The sequence below is a fragment of the Lipotes vexillifer genome, unplaced genomic scaffold, assembly GCF_000442215.2.
Source record: "Lipotes vexillifer unplaced genomic scaffold, Lipotes_vexillifer_v1.1 scaffold597, whole genome shotgun sequence".
NCBI classification, from domain to species: domain Eukaryota; kingdom Metazoa; phylum Chordata; class Mammalia; order Artiodactyla; family Lipotidae; genus Lipotes; species Lipotes vexillifer.
In genome coordinates this window covers 325943-331593 of record NW_006797597.1, presented here as the reverse complement: position 1 = coordinate 331593, position 5651 = coordinate 325943, and the positions used below count along the sequence as shown (strand labels likewise).

The 5651-nt window shown below is 43.1% G+C and overlaps 1 protein-coding gene and 1 non-coding gene across 2 annotated transcripts in view; both read left to right on the top strand.

The window, feature by feature from the left end:
- DOCK4 (dedicator of cytokinesis 4) overlaps positions 1 to 5651 on the top strand; it is a 282165-nt gene that overhangs the window by 127447 nt on the left and 149067 nt on the right.
- TRNAG-UCC (transfer RNA glycine (anticodon UCC)) lies at positions 3479 to 3551 on the top strand. Its single transcript has one exon. It is a non-coding gene; the product is annotated as a tRNA-Gly (tRNA).

Sequence of the window (5651 nt, the reverse complement as noted above, 5' to 3'; positions counted from 1 at the left end):
GCCCGCGTACCGCAAAAAAAAAAAAAAAACGGACAGTCAGAACCCTAGGACAAATGGCAAAAGCAATGCTATAGAGACAAATCACAGAAAGAAGCATACACATACACACTCACAAAAAGAGAAAAAGGAAAACAAAATTATATATAAAATTAAAAAAGGATGTGATCAGCCAAATCAGTAAACAAGTCTACCAGTGATAATAAGCTCTAAATACTAAACTAAGATAAACATAAAAACAGGAACAAATTAGGTGCAGAAAGCAAACTCCAAGTCTACAGTTGCTCCCAAAGTCCACCTCCTCAATTTTGGGATGATTCGTTGTCTATTCAGGTATTCCAGAGATGCAGGGTACACATCAAGTTGACTGTGGAGATTTAATCCACTGCTCCTGAGGCTGCTGGGAGACATTTCCCTTTCTCTTCTTTGTTCGCACAGCTCCTGGGGTTCAGCTTTGGATTTGGCGCCGCCTCTGAGTGTAGGTCACCTGAGGACATCTTTTGGGAGGTCTGAGGTCTTCTGCCAGCGTTCAGTAGGTGTTCTGTAGGAGCTGTTCCACATGTAGATGTAGTTTTGATGTATTTGTGGGGAGGAAGGTGATCTCCATGTCTTACTCCTTCACCATCTTGAAGGCATTCCCAGCTTCAGTCTACTTGAGAGCAGTAGCCTCTAAAATCTCAGCAATCGCAGCAAGGGAAGAATCCTCTGAGATCTTCTCTCTGAAAAGTAGGACACTGTGCCATGTGTCGGTGCAGCATACGGGGAAATCCATGGGTGACATCAAAGTGTCCTTTGTGACTCAGGGGTCTGTCTGTCAAGCCAAGCAGCCGTCATGCACAGCACCACCCTCTTCTGAAAATTCCTGCATCCAGGCTTCAAATGCAGAGCTCCATCAGAAGGATCCTGAGTGCCCCCCAAATCCTGCCTGGCTTCAGCCCCAGTGACCTCTCTGAACCTGTTCCCTGTCTTCAGAGTCAGGGTTAGCACTCAGTTTTGCTGGGAGAGTAAGTGCGTGTAAAATGCCTGGCTCCGAGCCCTTACTGAAACCAAGCAGGACCCAGTGGGACTCCTGGACACAAAAGTATTTTTACATTTCTTAAAGATTTTATTAGTGGGCACATGTCATTTAAAAACATTAAAATCTTTGTTTTGCAAAAGTAAAAATGAGAAGAGACAGAAAGTTGGACTTAGCTTTGTTTTATACCATTTAATTATGGAGATTGATCTAACTAAAGGCCATTCTTCTGTCATAAAATCTTGACAGTATTGTTAATGGTAAGGTTTTGAAGAAACATTAATTGCCTCAGATCTTTATAAACCATATTCCATGTCATTCATTGACAGGTACTGTCTATGAAATCTTAGGTTGATGAAAGACAGAAAAAAATGCTTTTAAATAAAGTGTCCTTAACTCCTTCTTGTAGATATGACACAGAGAATAACTGTGGCTCATAGTAGGCTATTTAGATTTAAAATCTACTTGCTCCTTGTGTAAGGTATTAGTTTGAAAGACTCAATCCTGTGGTGAGCCAAGAAAAAAGCTGCTGTGTTGAAGACTGTTTAATAGCTTAATTTGGGCCTAAAATTTGTGAAATAGATAGTCTCCCTCTGTGACAATGGCTGGACTCCTCTTCTGAGTGTGTTTTAAGGAAATGGTTCTCACAGAGTTAATAGTCAGTAGTGTGGCAAGGACCTGGACTCATCCTTTACGGCAGGAGCTAAAGAATTCTAAGGGCAAAACTCCCTTTAAAGGTCGTTTTCACCTTTACATTATTGATAATAAGTTTGGAGGGGTGTTCAATGGAGATGAACTCTGAAATCTACAAAAATCTGAATGTTACAGCTTTAGGAAGGTAAGTGAAAGAACTTGATTAGTCAGCATTAAAGACTTTGTGCTTCCAGAGTCCCTTTTCAGCTCTCAGAACATCAGTAATATCTACAAGTGTTTGATGGCTAAACCCAAAACCTGTCTTTGGAATTGCTAACTTGCTAGTAACAGTATTTAATCTTACTAAGTTCTGTTATTTTGCTGCATTCCGGTAGGATTGTTGTCTTCCTTAATTTTGTAGGGATATTTTTGGCTACCCCCCGCCAGCTACCTGCTGGAAAGCAAGTTAAGAAAAGAGATTGAAATAATGAGCTTAAGATAATTCATTTTCCGAAAGTCAAGTCTCTTAAGGAGAATAATGTGAGAATCCAAAGAAGGAGGATAAAAGTTAATAGCTGTGCACTCAAGTCTCCATTCTGACTTATTCCAGTGAAGGATTTTTAGTTCTTAGAAGTACGTTCTAAAATACCGTCAGGGGCTTCCCTGGTGGCTCAGTGGTTAAGAATCCGCCTACCAATGCAGGGGACACAGGTTCGAGCTCTGGTCCAGGAAGATCCCACATGCCACGGAGCAACTAAGCCTGTGCGCCACAGCTACTGAGCCTGCGCTCTAGAGCCTGTGCTCCGCAGCAAGAGAAGCCACTGCAATGAGAAGCCCGTGCACCACAACCAAGAGTAGCCCCCACTTGGCGCAAGGAGAGAAAGCCCTTGCGCAGCAACAAAGACCTAATCTGGCCAAAAATAAATAGATAAATTAATTAATTAAAAATAAAATAAAATACCGTCAGGTCTAGGATGTATGCATAAACAAGTAATAATAATAATACAATCTACCTTTAAAGAAATTGGAGTTTTGCAAATTCATTACTGTTGATTAACATCACTATGGCTCAAGTGACCCAACTCAGCCAGCCTGGGGTTTTGCTCCGTAGAGAATCTGATCCCTTAGAGTGGGATCTATTGCTTCTGAGCAAGAGAAGGGCCAGATGAGAAGTCAACTAAATAGAGGATGATCATGTTTCCTGGTTGAAAAGGGATTAAGTTAATGTATGGCCTAGATTGCAAGAGTCTTTTATGAGTTTACTTCACTTTTGCTCCCTAAAAGTTTGTTCATAAACCCTTTGTGGCTCACATTTTTTCCCTGCAACTTTTCAGTTTCTTATGCTATATCCCAGTTCCTCACCTAGTCCACAGAAGTCCAACACAGCCCCTCTGCCCTCGTTACCATCTTTGAGGTAGATTTCTCAGATTGAGTTGCTCTCCACTTACCCTTTCCTAGAGTATGTATATATTTATAAGTAAAATGAAAAAAATGAGAGGAATCTGAAAAATTCAGATAGACTGATAGGTTTGTCACCCATCTTGCTGTCCAGAGAACTCTGCATGCTGCTCCAACTATTCTGAAAGAGACGCCCCTGTAACCATGATCAGTAGATCTTAGACAAGCCCGAAACACATCTGTCCACCGTGGGCTTGGGCATAGGAGAATGGGTCATATAACCCTTGTTTTGTTACACACTGTGAGAGGAATTAAATAGTAAACACCTGCAAAATTAAATTTAAAATTTTAGCATGAAAGCATGCCAAACTGAACACAGAAGCTGAACAGGAAAAAAAAAAAAAAAAAGGCTAAAAAAGGCTAAGATGGGGGAATTCCCTGGTGGTCCAGTGGTTAGGACTCTGCACTTCCACTGCAGGGGGCATAGGTTTGATCCCTGGCCAGGGAACTGAGATCCCACATGCCGCACAGCAAAGCCAAAAAAAAAAAAGTCTAAGATAATTTCATTAGTGGACTTGGTGTTAACACTGAAGGCTATTAATGGGACGTGCAGGAAGCCCTTTCATTCTGCCTCAACTGAACCCTTGGCTCTCCTGCCGAGAGAGCTTCCTGTGTGGCCTCGAGTAGAGAGGGCTTATCTTCTGAAGTCTTGTGTCTGGTGTCTGGATGTCTCTAAATGCTCCAGTGCCTTTAAAGATACTGGTTTTCCACCCTCTTGTAAAGAGCTTCCCTGCCCTCTATAAGGCTCATTCCATACAGTGCTGCAACTTTCTACCCATCCTAGTTACTGCCTTCTACCTGTATGGATAGTCCTGGCCAGCAAGGAAGAGGGGAGACTGCTGTGGTGGGTGGCTGTCTCCTTTCCCACAGTCAGCCTAGCCCCTAGTTCAAAGTTGTCTCCTCCTTTTGGTTGACTTGTCCAGTGCCCTCTCCTCTTATTTCTTGGTCACTTCAACTCCAGCGACCTTCATTTGTGTTCTGCTTCACTGTGGTCTCTGTCTTGGCCATCCTTCATCCCCAGCCAGCAGGACCTCCCATGTGTGCTAAATAAATACTGGATGCGTGCATGCATGGGTGCACGGATGGATGCATGCATGGATGAATGAGATCATCCAGAGCCACTTCTAATCAAAAATCATAAATTCTTGATATCCTGACCACAACCTTTCAACCTTCCAATTTTCTATTAATACTCTACCTATTTCTCAGTCTTATTCTGCTCCAATAAACCCCACCTGACTTCACTTTCTTCTTTTTATTATTCAGACTATCCCGTAATCTTTAGTTCTGCTGTACCTGCATGGGAAGTAAAAACCAGCCCTAGATCAGTCTGTCAACATTGCCCCCTCCTCTACTCCTCCTTAGGTGGTTAAACATTAATTAGTGGAGGGAATTATACAGTTCCTATAGGTTAGCATCAGGCTGATGGGTATAGAAGCAGGACTGTCCACACTGCAGGCCAACTAATCAGCTCCCCCTCTCGGTCCCCACGAGAGCTATCGACAAGATTGTGCCATTCTGCCTACCTCACCACTTCCCGTGTCCTTAACAGAGAAAACAGAAGCCATCAGACAGGAACTTCCTTAACTTCCTGTGTTCTCTCCTCTGCCATCTGCAAACTGATCTGCCTCCCTCCCTTCCTTCCTGCTTCCTGTCTCAGGGGATGGGGCAAGACTCCTTCCCTCCAAGGCTGATTCTTCCACCTGCTTCCCTCAGGATCTTCCTCCCTCCTGAGTCCCCTGGGACCTTGCTCCTCTCAATGTCCGCTTTTGCTCCTGCAGCTATGTTTCCTCTCTTCTGGCAGTAGTCGCAGATTTTTTAACATGCTCAAGCCTTTTTCTTTAAAGACAAACAAAATTGTAATAGCTACCACACTGCCTCTTCCCTTCGCGTCTCAGCCACCTGCAGGAAAGGCCAGTCTTCACTCACTGTCTACTTCCCGTCACTCTCTTCCATTTATTCCTCAGACCGTTTCTGTCCCCGCAGCTCAAATGACGTTTCTCCCTTGAGGTCACTAACACCAACGCGGGGGCCAACACTACTGGACCCTTTCTAAATCTTGCCTTCTTTGACTTCCCTGTAGCATGAAACACTATTGATGACCCTTCTTGAAAATCCCGTATTCCATGGTCTCTGACGGTGCTCACCTTAGTTTCATCTTTCTTCTCCTTTGAGTACTCTTCTCTCTCATCTGCATCATTTCCCTTTAAATTTTACCGAAGTATAATTGATTCACAATGTTGTGTTCATTTCTGCTGTACAGCATAGTGACTCAGCTATACACACAGATATTCTTCTTCATGTTCTTTTCTATTATGGTTTATCACAGGATATTGAATATAGTTTCCTGTGCTATACAGTAGGACCTTGTTGTATCCATCCTATATATATATTAGTTTATATCTTATCTGCATCTTAAATGTTGGTGCTATCGTGGATTTAATCCTTGGACACCATCTCATGCACTTCCGTGGATTAACCTGCCGCATCTTTGCTGCTGACAGCCAGCTATGGGCTTGTAGCCCAGAACTTTTACCAGCCTGCTGAA